General features: G+C 42.5%; 1 pseudogene; it reads left to right on the top strand.

Moving 5' to 3' along the window:
* The first annotated feature begins 9,722 nt into the window (after window positions 1-9,722).
* On the top strand, window positions 9,723-11,008 carry LOC118475743 (LOB domain-containing protein 16-like; annotated as a pseudogene).
* Window positions 11,009-14,134: the final 3,126 nt, after the last annotated feature.

Raw genomic sequence — 14,134 nt, 5'->3', positions numbered from 1 at the left:
GGATTCGGTGTAGATATAACCGGTTGATGGCGTAGCAGGCGGTGTTGACTGCCTCGGCCCAAAACCGATCTGAAGTCTTGTACTCATCAAGCATGGTTCTTGCCATGTCCAATAGAGTTCTATTCTTCCTCTCCACTACACCATTTTGTTGTGGGGTGTAGGGAGAAGAGAACTCATGCTTGATGCCCTCCTCCTCAAGGAAGCCTTCGATTTGAGAGTTCTTGAACTCCGTCCCGTTGTCGCTTCTTATTTTCTTGATCCTTAAGCCGAACTCGTTTTGAGCTCGTCTCAAGAATCCCTTTAAGGTCTCTTGGGTATGAGATTTTTCCTGCAAAAATAACACCCAAGTGAAGCAAGAATAGTCATCCACAATAACTAGACAGTACTTACTCCCGCCGATGCTTATGTAAGCTATCGGGCCGAATAAATCCATGTGTAGGAGCTCGAGTGGCCTGTCAGTCGTCATGATGTTCTTGTGAGGAGATGAACACCAACTTGCTTCCCTGCCTGACATGCGCTACAAACCCTTTCTTTCTCAAAATGAACATTTGTTAGTCCCAAAATGTGTTCTCCCTTTAGAAGCTTGTGAAGATTCTTCATTCCAACATGTGCCAGTCGGCGATGCCAGAGCCAGCCCATGTTAGTCTTAGCAATTAAGCAAGTGTCAAGTTCAGCTCTATCAAAATCTACTAAGTATAGCTGACCCTCTAACAATCCCTTAAATGCTATTGAATCATCACTTCTTCTAAAGAAAGTAACACCTATATCCGTAAAAAGACAGTTGTAACCCATTTTGCATAATTGCGAAATTGAAAGCAAGTTATAATCTAAAGAGTCTACAAGAAAAACATTGGAAATGGAATGGTCAGGTGATATAGCAATTTTACCCAGTCCTTTGACCAAACCTTGATTTCCATCCCCGAATGTGATAGCTCGTTGGGGATCTTGGTTTTTCTCGTAGGAGGAGAACATCTTCTTCTCCCCTGTCATGTGGTTTGTGCACCCGCTGTCGATGATCCAACTTGAGCCCCCGGATGCATAAACCTACAAAACAAATTTAGTTCTTGATTTTAGGTACCCAAACGATTTTGGGTCCTTTGACATTAGATACGAGAACTTTGGGTACCCAAACACAAGTCTTTGATCCCTTGTGTTTGCCCCCAACATACTTGGCAACTACTTTGTCGGATTTGTTAGTCAAAACATAGGATGCATCAAAAGTTTTAAATGAAATGTTAGAATCATTTGATGCAATAGGAGTTTTCTTCTTAGGCAATTTTGCATGGGTTGATTGTCTAGAGCTAGATGTCTCACCCTTATACATAAAAGCATGATTAGGGCCAGAGTGAGACTTCCTAGAGTGAATTCTCCTAATTTTATGCTCGGGATAACCGACAAGGTATAAAATGTAACCCTCGTTATCCTGAGGCATGGGAGCCTTGCCCTTAACAAAATTAGACAATCTTTTAGGAGGGGCATTAAGTTTGACATTGTCTCCCTTTTGGAAGCCAATGCCATCCTTGATGCCAGGGCGTCTCCCACTATAGAGCATGCTTCTAGAAAATTTAAATTTTCATTTTCTAAGTCATGCTCATTAATTTTGGCATTAAGTTGAGCTATGTGATCATTTTGTTTCTTAATTAAAGCTAGGTGATCATGAATAGCATCAACATTAATATCTCTACATCTAGTGCAAATAGAAACATGCTCAACGGTAGATGTAGAGGGTTTGCAAGTTTTTAGTTCAACAATCTTAGCATGTAAAATGTCATTTTCACTTTTAAGATTTGAAATGGAAATATTGCAAACATCTAAGTCTTTAGCCTTAGCAATTAATTTTTCATTCTCATTTCTAAGGCTAGCAAGAGAGACATCAATTCTTCAATCTTAGCAAGTAAACTAACATTATCATCTCTAAGATTGGGAGTTGAAACATCACAAACATTTGAATAAACCTTAGCAATTATTTTAGCATTTTCATTTCTAAGGTTGGCAATAATATCATGGCAAGTGCTTAGCTCACTAGATAGTTTTTCACATTTCTCTACTTCTAGAGCGTAAGCATTTTTAACCTTAACATGTTTCTTGTTTTCTTTAATTAGGAAGTCCTCTTGAGAGTCCAAGAGTTCATCCTTCTCATGAATGGCACTAATTAATTCATTTAATTTTTCCTTTTGTTGCATGTTTAGGTTGGCAAAAAGGGTGCGCAAATTATCCTCCTCATCACTAGAATTATCTTCATCACTAGAGGATGCATATTTAGTGGAGGATCTTGATTTTACCTTCTTCCTTTTGTCGTCCTTTGCCATGAGGCACTTGTGGCCGACGTTGGGGAAGAGGAGTCCTTTGGTGACGGCGATGTTGGCGGCGTCCTCATCGGAGGAAGAGTCGGAGGAGCTCTCATCGGAGTTCCACTCGCGGCACACATGGGCATCGCCGCCCTTCTTCTTGTAGTATCTCTTCTTTTCTCTCCTCTTTCACTTCTTATCGTCACCCCTGTCACTGTCACTTGATATTGAACATTTTGCAATAAAGTGACCGGGCTTACCACACTTGTAGCACACTTTCTTGGAGCGGGACTTGTAGTCCTTCCCTCTCCTTTGCTTGAGGATTTGGCGGAAGCTTTTGATGATGAGCGCCATTTCCTCGTTGTCGAGATTGGAGGCGTCGATGGGGAGTCTACTTGATGTAGACTCTTCCTTCTTCTCCTCCGTCGCCTTGAATGCGACCGGTTGTGCTTCGGGCGTGGAGGGTCATCTTGCTCGATGATTTTCTTTGAGCCTTTGATCATCAATCTAAAGCTCACAAATTTTCCTATTACTTCCTCGGGAGACATTAGTGTGTATCTAGGATCACCACGTATTAATTGAACTTGCGTAGGGTTAAGAAAAACGAGTGATCTAAGAATAACCTTGACCATTTCATGGTCATCCCATTTTTTGCTCCCGAGGTTGCGCACTTGGTTCACCAAGGTCTTGAGCCGGTTGTACATCTCTTGTGGCTCCTCCCCTTGGCGAAGCCGGAAGCGACCGAGCTCCCCCTCAATCGTCTCCCGCTTGGTGATCTTGGTCACCTCGTCTCCTTCATGCGCGGTCTTGAGTACGTCCCAAATCTCCTTAACACTCTTCAATCCTTGCACCTTGTTATACTCCTCTCGATTTAGAGAGGTGAGGAGTATAGTGGTGGCTTGGGAGTTGAAGTGCATGATTTGGGCCACCTCGTCCTCATCATAATCTTCATCCCCTACGGATGGTACATGTACACCAAACTCAACAACATCCCATATGCTTTTGTGGAGTGAGGTTAGGTGATATCTCATCATATCACTCCACCTAGAATAATCTTCACCGTCAAATGTCAGTGGTTTGCCTAATATGACGAAAAGTAATGGAGTATGCTTAGGAATGCGAGGATAGCGTAAGGGGATCTTACTATACTTCTTGCGCTCTTGGAGCTTAGAAGTGACGGACGCGGAGTCGGATCCGGATGTAGAGGGCAATGAAGAGTCGGTCTCATAGTAGACCACTTTCTTCATTTTCTTCTTCTTCTCGCCACTCTTGTGCGATCGAATGCATGAAGGGGATCCATCCTTCTTCTTGTTGGCGGACTCCCTTGATGGAGCCTTCCCGTGGCTTGTAGCGGACTTCTCACCGCCGATCACCATCTTCTTGGCGTGATCTCCCGACATCACTTCAAGCGGTTAAGCTCTAATGAAGCACCGGGCTCTGATACCAATTGAAAGTCGCCTAGAAGGGGGTGAATAGGGTGAATCTGAAATTTATAAACTTAAGCAACTACAAGCCGGGTTAGTGTTAGAAATATGAACGGGTCCGAGAAAGGGTGAAAAACAAATCACGGGTAAATAAAGAGTGAGACACGATGATTTGTTTTACCGAGGTTCGATTCTTGCAAACCTACTCCCCGTTGAGGTGGTCACAAAGACCGGGTCTCTTTCAACCCTTTCCCTCTCTCAAACGGTCACTTAGACCGAGTGAGCTTCTCTTCTCAATCAAACGGGACACAAAGTCCCCGCAAGGACCACCACACAATTGGTGTCTCTTGCCTTGGTTACAATTGAGTTGATCACAAAAAGGAATGAGAAAAAGAAGCAATCCAAGCGCAAGAGCTCAAATGAACACAAGTCACTCTCTCACAAGTCACTATTTGATTTGGAATGAACTAAGGACTTGGGAGAGGATTTGATCTCTTTGGTGTGTCTTGTATTGAATGATATAGCTCTTGTAAGGTGTGGGAAGTTGGAAAACTTGGATGCAATGAATGGTGGGATGGTTGGGGTATTTATAGCCCCAACCACCAAAAGTGGTCGTTGGGAGGCTGTCTGTCGTATGGCGCACCAGACAGTCCGGTGCGCCTGCCACATCACCAAACCATTGGATTCCGACCGTTGGAGCTTCTGTCTTCTAGACCATCGGACAGTCCGGTGGTGCACCGGACAGGCGCTGTTCAGTGTCCGGTGCGCCATGTGGCTCTGCTCTGACTCTGGCGCGCACTGCAGCGCATTTAATGGCTTCTGTAGACGACCGTTGGCGTGAAGTAGTCGTTGCTCCGCTGGCGCACCGGACAGTCCGGTGCGCCACCGGACACTGTCCGGTGCTACACCGGACAGTCCGGTGAATTATAGCGGACCGGCCTCCAGAATTCCCGAAGGTGAGTAGTTCGGAGTTGGATTCCATGGTGCATCGGACACTGTCCGGTCCGGTGCACTAGACCAGGGCACACTTCGGCTGACTTTAGCTCTCTATATTTGAATCCTTTCTCGGTCTTTTTATTGGTTTGATGTGAACCTTTGGCACCTGTAGAACTCATAATCTAGAGCAAACTAGTTAGTCCAATTATTTGTGTTGGGCAATTCAACCACCAAAATCAATTTAGGAAAAGGTGTAAGCCTATTTCGCTTTCAGCAAGTCTACCCAATATTTCATGTAGGTGTAGGGTGAACAAAACTAGGGTAACCTATTAGGTCCCATCAAGTTAACCTAAGCATGTCACAGTGATTAACAGGAACATTATTATGTAAAGAATAATGATCAAGAGCATAACTTGCCTTATACTTACGATAACTTTGTTGCCCAGATGCTGCCCCAAATGTTGGGCTTCAGATTCCTCGTCACATCGCCTCTACTCGTAGCAATACATACAATCAAGCAAATAATGGATATGGTAACATTACACCAAATCATATGAACAAACTGTGTAATAATATTCTACGTGCCACTACGAGACCGTACGTTCGAGAATCACTAAAATAAGAGTTAAAACAAATAATTTATAGATAAAACAATATTTTAGACACAATAAATCTAATAGATGAGATCTAACTGATATTGCATTTAAACTAAGTAGATATTCAATTAAAATATTTGAGTTGGTATTAATCACTTTAAAAATTATTTATAAAATGCGTAGGTTAGAACTATTAAATTAGATTAACATTAATTAATAATTATTTAATTATTTAATTATTTAAAACATGTGGCATAATCAAAACAATGTTATTCCTACGTATGCAAAATTAATATAAACCTAACACAACTTGAACAATAAAATAATTTATTTTGATCTAGAAGATATGATATTTTTGATAAATTAGCAGGGCTGCATAGAAATAAGTGACATGACACGATCTGTTTGGTTAGATCAGTTCGTTAAAAATGAGAAAGATGTCTTTACAAAAGCATGACCCTATTAATGCAAACTTATTATGATTGTAACTACAGCTAAATTCATGTTGCATGACACTTTTGCATGTAAAAGGGTATGGGGTGGTTATCTATCATCCGGAAAGCGCCAAGCCTATAATGCAATAAAGAACATTAACCTATCACCAACTTACCTTCGAACCAAGCCCTTCGATCTCGCGCTCCTACTCGACATCTCGGTAGATTGACGATGAACCAGAGATCCAATCGACGAACCGAAAACGTGGTGACGAAGCTCTCGTCGAGCCCGCCACGACGATGTTATAGGTTGCCCCGGAAGATGAACGAACAGAGAGAAATTTCCCATAGGAGTTGTCGCCAAAGTTAGGGAGGAAGTCGAACTTCGACGAGATGGTCATGGCAGCTTATGGCTTCGAGCTTAGCTGGCGACGGCCTAATGTGGTTTGGATGGTGACGGCGCTACTGCGAGGCTATAGAGGAGATGAGTTTATGGTTGATGGCTTGAAGTGTTAGGATGTCACGTATTTATATAGGTAGAGAGGTGGGCTTATATGACAGATCTAATCTGGTACTTATCTGTTATTCCAATAATATTATTGTTAATTTGTACTAATCATATTAGACCTCCAATTTAAATAAAATTTAGAATATATTCTATTTAAATTTTAAATTAAATTTTTGGGTGTTATACGCGAGTTGAAAGGAGTATTTTTTTTAATATCTTATTGCAATATCCTAATTTATATCGACTTTACCTGAGGACTTCGTGTACAAACAATCCAACTAAACATACATCGATACATTATATTACCTTATATTTTTATTTCTAACTTCTGCTTTATTTTAAAAATTTAAAATTCAAGTCTAATTTAAAGATAGGTTAAATTTTCTATTTCAAGCATAAATTGCAACAGAAAAAAATTCAACATAAGTGGAAAGTATTTTTATTAATTAATTTATCTATTTAAGCAAATGCTCCAAACAATACATATAACTTAGTAGGTATAATTCATGTAAGATATTTTACCATAAAATTATTTAAGAAAAATAATTCACACACAAACCAAATTTTTATATTTAATATTTATTTAAATTTTAGGAAAATAGTTTTAGTTTATAACTTTATTATAAGAACTCTTTAAATTTATATTTTTAGGATTTTGGTGTAAAGTGCTAAACTAGGATGGCTTGTTGTGACTTCCTATTTTTTTGTTTTGGGACGTGACTTAAAAGAACTAAATAAGATTAAATGATTTTATCACTTTTCTAAAATCACCAGACTTTAGTTAAGTTGTTGACTCAGAAGAAATATTCTTACTTCTTAAGAAACCATCCAAAAAATTAAAATACTGATATATTTATATTAGAAGACGTACGTCGATCTCAATTTCTATTCCCTTTAGTTCCTACTTCCAAACAAACCTACACCGTACGTAGACCATTCCTCAACCCCTCCCCACCAATTTGTTTAACTAATCTCCTAGACACTCACTAGCCCTCGTGTCCCTGCCCATGTCGTGGCGGACATGTACACGTACGCACTAGCTCCGCGGAATAATGATGCAAGTACACCACCAGCGCGAACTTGCACGCACAACAAGGAGAGTAAATTAATAGAAACAGGAGATGAGGAGAAGCAGACAAGCTGCAATGGCGCGCACATTATCGTAATCATGCCCTGGCCCTGATGGAGAAAAGGTTGCACGGGAGGCACCCGCCGCATCATTGATCCATAAACTAAACTAGTCAGGTTACGTGCGCAACTTACTTCTATTCGGCAGCATGGGCTTTTGTTTATGCTGGAGGCGGGGGCGGCTGTGTCGTCTGCAGAGCTGGTGAGCTTTGCAACAACTAACCCGGTCGATCGCTAATTGTTAAGATTAATCAAGGACAATCTAGTGTCCTTAATCATGAGTATCGTCGTCGTCATCATCATATGCAGTGCCTCCGGTCTGGAGTTGATGAGCTCAATCAAATCCCTTTTGGAGCCACGTAGCTCCAGCATCGAGTTTGACTCATAAACGCGCACAAGTTGTAATCTGTAGTGTCTCCATATTTCGAATCGACACCCGCCGTTACGAAATTCATACTAGTTTTCATCATGACCCTGAATTTTTAGACCAAGATTTTATGCTAATATAAGCTCATAGCAAGAGTCTGCAAAATCAAAAGAAAACCTAGAGATGGATATAGATAGATCATTAATCATCCGAGACCCAGTCGTTATTAGGCTATCTTCAACAGCTTATTATCCATATTCATATCTATATTCAAACTCCACTCTTCGAACAGTGTAATTTACCGTACAAACAGTATTTTGGGTGACCATATAGGTCAACTGCCGGACACAGTCTGTCCAAACAGGCGGCACGGTTCGGTCCAACTCAAGCCCGTTGAAGTACGACCCGCTTAAGCACAGCAAGATTAGGCCCGAATAGCTATTTGTGTCGAGCCTGGCTACCTAACGTGCTGAAATCCCTGAACAAGCACTGCCTGGGGACCGGCCCTACCATGTCGACCCGGTCCGACGATAAGCCCGATCCGAGAACGAATGCTATGACATCCCGAACTCGTTGGCACATAAACCAAGCTCAGAATTAGATCACCATAAAAAAATAAACATATTCACAAATCATAATTGAAGAATAGAACTGAACACAATTACACGTATCATAAATAAATGATAGATCTTGAATAAAAGTGAACAAGTACCCATGTGCGTGATTGTTGTCAATAATGTGTTATGTGTAGTCGTCGTCCATGCATGCATGCTGGTTTGGTCACTGAAATAAAAGTGGACAAGTACCAATGTGCCATACTGCCAACCAAACTGTACCATACATACAATTTGTTCCCTTCGATCATCCAGCTAGCTAGCTATAGCCGATGCATAATTGATGGCGATGTATCTTAGCTCGTATCCGGCGGATCGGATCGATGGGTCGACCGTGCGACGTGACGTACAGGTAAGCGCGCGGGAATTTTGCGCAACGAACAAAGCATCGGTGTACCAAACGAACGAAAGGTAACCAAAAAAAACACGGAAGCAGCATCCGGACACGGGGAACAGAAGGCAGGAAAGGGAAAAGGCAGCAGAACCCACGTACTCCAATCCTACGACTACGAGAGAGGCATCTCGTTTCCAAAAGCCGCCGGCATTCGGCGGACAAAAGCGTCGTCCGGCCAGCTAGCACACTGCTAGGCTGCACTGGGCCGGCCGCCGCCGGAACGCCGCGCTTTGGCCGGACGGCGAACTAATAACACACTACTTACGCCACCACCTCTTCTCCGGTTCAAGAAATCTTTTTTTACTCATCTAAGCCTTTGTTTAGAACCCCTAAAGTAATAGTTAGCCAGCTAACAAAATTGTTAGCTAGATTTGAACCAGCTAATGAACTAATTGCTACTGATGAATTAGCTAACAATTAACTGAGGTCTTACCTCTAGTGGTGTTTGGAACCTTTACCGGCCGCTAGGGTCCAAACTCCAAACGAGAACTAATTAAGCTAGCTAGGCCGGTATATATACTCTACCATGCATGGACACATCTATATTGTTGTAAATTTTTCCCTAGTTCTCGACAATGAGAGATTATCTAATTATGTGAGCCGACGACTACAGATGCAATGCCTGAGGCCGCGTGGGCTAGATGACAAGTTTGGGGGGCATTGACATTTTAATTGGCAGCTTGACGGTGACAGCCGCGACGTGGAAGTTGAGACATTCAGGCCAACATGTCAGTAGCTGTGTCGGTCGTGCTACTTACTAGCTAGACGTAGCTAGTTCAATTCATCGACCCGCTCCGCTAGTTTCATCCGCATGAATTACGAGCACTGCACGCCCATCCCTACTGCTTCTAGCTAGCCTCTCGTGAAATGCATGCAACAGCCAACAGGCCTGGCCATAACTTGTGCGAATCAGCGATGTTGGAGCGGTTGATACGCAAGAAGACGATGCGCCTCGTCTTCCCTGAAACAAGTATTGTTGTGTCCGGGAATGGGCGTTCACAGGTCACTTGCACTCCTCTACATCGCGCGCGTTTCTCTCCGGCCTTGTCCCCTGGGGACCTTACATCCCTTGTCGTGTTCCTCCTCTATAAAACTCGAGCCCGACCTTAGCCTCCCCCGCGTGTGGCTCGCAACTTGCAGTAGGTGACAGGTGTTAACAGGAGCTGGCTGAGCTTCTCTTGCTTCTGCAAGTAGTAGCTGTAGCCGCCCTGTAGGCAGAGAGAGGAGAGACGACGTACGTGAGGGAGCGAGCGAGCGACGACAGCATCAGGCAGGCGTTGACGGCCATGGCTTCCTCCGGCAGCGGTGGCGGCTCGCCGGGGTCCCCGTGTGTGGCGCCTGCAAGTTCCTGCGGCGCAAGTGCGCGGCGGAGTGCGTGTTCGCTCCCCACTTCTGCGCCGAGGACGGGGCGGCGCAGTTCGCGGCCATCCACAAGGTGTTCGGCGCCAGCAACGCGGCCAAGCTGCTGCAGCAGGTGGCCCCCGCCGACCGGAGCGAGGCGGCGGCCACCGTCACCTACGAGGCGCAGGCCAGGCTGCGCGACCCCATCTACGGCTGCGTCGCCCACATCTTCGCGCTGCAGCAACAGGTACCCTACATATACGCTCTTCTTCTATACCTTGTGCATGCCTAACTAGAGACTAGGATCGGATCGGAGGACGGAATACCTTATTACCTCCACACCCAACGCGTTCCGCACGCGCGGGCGCATGCACGTGCATGCCCTCCCCCCGCGTGTGTGTGCATGGGATTACCGATTTACCGCTGACACAAACGCATGCACATGATGCATATATATGTGCTGTGCTGTGCAGGTGGCGAGCTTGCAGATGCAGGTGCTGCAGGCGAAGGCGCAGGTGGCGCAGACGATGGCGGCGGCCGGGCCGCAGGGGGGCAGCAGCCCTCTCCTGCAGCGGTGGCCGCTGGAGCCTGAGTCGCTGTCGACGCAGAGCTCCGGGTGCTACAGCGACATGTACTGCGGCTTCGGCGACCAGGAGGAAGGCAGCTACACGAGATGAATAATGAATGGATCATTCGCGCGCGCGCGCGCACGCATCGACACAGATACTTTCTTCTATTAGCGCCAAGAGACAACAACAACCGAGGGCCTCAACTTTCTTGTTGGTTTGCAGTGCGTTTTGTTCAGTTCAGCAGCTAGCTCTCCGGTTTGGGGAGGAGCTTAATTTCGATGAGATTTCGTGCGATCCATAAACTTGTATTTCTTGCCGGTTCGAGCTGTAAAATGGAAGTGCAGCTCATCATCATGTGTGTGGTTATTAAACGGAGGCACAAATCGAGGATAATTTCATATTCCCTAAACCCTAAATGGATTTCATTGATTAGTTGGGGCGATAGTGCCGGGTGTTAATTAGCTATCAAAATTTTTTTGATGCATATACATGTGGGGGAGAAAGAACAGGCGGTACGTACGGAAATCAAATAAGGTAGAATTGGAAGCTTTGGGACGAGTCAATCACTTAAGGTTGTTTAGAATTTAGAAACTCAAATCCTCTTTAGGATTGGAGTGCGAGAAAATCTCTTTTAGGATTGAGGAAATTGAATGAAAATTAGTTTTTTTTCCTTCCATTCCCTCCAATATAATACCAGAAGATATCCAAGTTTCCAAACTAACTCTTAAAATTTAATTACTTAGAGATAGTTTGGGAACTATTTTTTCATGGAATTTTCATTTTTCCAAAAAAAGTTTATTTTCTCTAAAAAAATAGAAATCCGAATTTCCAAAATAGCCTTTAGGTGGGGATCCAGGGAAACCATCAATCTTCTCATCTCCTTCTAACCAAACAAGAGAGAAAGAAAGACTGTTCCTTCGATTGGACTGCCTCCTCCTATGATCGATTCGCAAATGCATGTAGACTTTGAGCTCGCGCGTGGCTTGGTATATGGCTTATATATGCGGTGGACTGGGCATATGATATGATGACTGCTTGACATGACCTAGCCCTGGCCCTAGCTGTGTTTGTGCATGGTCGGGCCGGCGCTTGATCCTGCTTATGGGCCTGTCTGCAGGCTTCAGTCATGTCGTGTTTAAAGCCCTATGTATAAAGGCGTGTTTTCGAGTTCCAACTCACGGGTTTATTTTACCGTGGCATCTAGTCTTCGGTTGTTTTTTAATTGTCGTGTTTTAGTTAAAAAAACTAGCGAACAATAAATATTCGAAAGCAAAGGTAGTATATACAAAAGGCTCACCTACTTGTTACCAAAAAATGAGGTTTGAAAAGAAACTACTTCAGACTTTACCCAGCCCGCCCTAGCTGTCCTTAATAAACTTCAGAACACTAACCGTTTGTTTGGATACAACCATTCCCTATAGGATTGGAGGGGATTGTGAGTGAAATGAACTAATTTCTCCTTCAATCTTTTATTCACATGTAAAACCATGGATCCAAACTAGTTATAAGGGGTTGTTTGTTTGAAGAATCAATCTATTTTTAGATAGTCTATCAAATTTAGTCGAATGAACTCATTCATCATATTATTACTAATTATTAGTTCATGTAGAATGATATGATGATAGATCAATTCAATCTATTTCACAAACCAAACAAGAAAGTGGGAGGACTACTCCATTCCACATACTAAACATTTGTGTGACGAGCGGAACATTTGTGTGTGTCCATTTGCAAAAATCACAAGGCCATATATATTTGCGACAGAGACGAAGGTGAATAATATCCAGGACGTTTTCACTTCATTTCAGTTTGCATCGGCCCCGGGCGCGTTTCCAAAACATGCTCACAAAATATTTATCAAGGAGACATTCAGATCCGATTGGAACGATATATCATCCGTATACATTTTTACGTTAGACCATTTTCAAGATTCGAATTCAGCACTACCGCATGTGGTTCTCTTTATATGCCCAACTTTATTTTGAAGATATGGTGATACTCATCCGATCGATCCCAATCGATCACTCCAACAGCCAAATCGCTTCAAGACATATATGCAGTGCTCATCTTTATATATATGTATGTCAAGTTAATTTGCATTCGGTAGGGTCTGGAATCTAGATAAGTCCGTCATCTGGTATTTGTAGATAGTTTTCCTGAGAATCAACAATTATTTAGAATGGGAGAAAATTTATTTTTTGGCATTCATTTTTCTGACATGACAGATATATGTATGTAGTGCTGTTCATTGTATCATATATCTATATAGATATATTTCATTAACCTGTATATAAAATATATATATTGAGCAGAGGGAAGCATATATGAAAAAGAGCTTGTGTCCTTCTTCACTTTAAACACGACAATGATTGATGCCTTCATCTCCTGTATGGTATGATATCGTATTAAGTCTCCTTTGATGCATGTGCTATTGATTAGGATGCAAAGTGATATCGTCCTTAGCTTTTTCTTGTATTTTTTGCTTTCCATGCTGTATACACGGTGTTAATTCCACACCCCCGCAAAAAAAAAATCAACAACCTGTGAATCATGTACCGATTTAAAAATACACTTTGTGCAACATGTATAAACCTATTTAATTATTAGCATTTCTGGAAACAAGTTTCTGCCACCACTTTAGTTGAACTGTTTCTGATTTTATTTTAATCCACTAAGGAAAACACAATTGGAGACTTCATCCCTCCACCTAATAAGACAGTATGTAAATCTACCAGTGGTCTTGAGTCATATACAATACAGTCATTCATCAAGAAGTCAAATGAATTATGTCTGCGTTTAAGTGAGTAATGACTATAAGGTCCATTTTACGCTAGCTTTTTGGGATTATATTAAAAAAATTCAAAGAATTAGTTTTGGATCTGTTCCACAAAACATGGATTTTTTTTACAAATAATGCACTTCAAATTATCAACCATTACAGGGGGTCAGGCTTTTGTCTGCCAAGCGGTAACCGTACCAAACAGCCCCTCTTCATAATCAATATATCCTAGCTAATGCAAGCATGCAACTAGTACATTTTATGGATGGCGATTCACCCTTATTACTTATGCTCAATACGTTCAAGTGTATTTGTATATAATCCTTACCCTAGGCAACTATATGTTTCTATACATGCAACATTATCATTTGACCTGCTCCATATATATTTACACACGCAAGTTGAGGTTGAGACCCATGGTTCTATCTATCTCCCATATAACTATGAGCTGCTTGTTCCATCCTGCTGTCCATGTAACACGTTCAGGACTGACCTGTTTTTAAAAGATTTTTTTGGCCTTAAGATTATATATGTTCATAGTTACACTTACACTAGCCACAACTTTTGTTTTTTTTTTGTGAAACAGTCATCTATGATCCAAAAGATGGCTGGCGGTTTACGCAATGAAAACATCTAGCCAAAATTTGTGTACAAATAAACAAAACTTCAGAAAAGGTTTTTACCAAATGTAGTCCTGGGAAAAAAAAGTAGACAGATTATTATAGGTGTACATTCGGGCCGCCCGGCCCGGCCCGG

Source organism: Zea mays, unplaced genomic scaffold (genome assembly GCF_902167145.1).
Source record: "Zea mays cultivar B73 unplaced genomic scaffold, Zm-B73-REFERENCE-NAM-5.0 scaffold_612, whole genome shotgun sequence".
NCBI lineage: Eukaryota > Viridiplantae > Streptophyta > Magnoliopsida > Poales > Poaceae > Zea > Zea mays.
The sequence above is the reverse complement of the archived record's forward strand: the minus strand, read 5'-3'. Positions and strand labels throughout refer to the sequence as shown.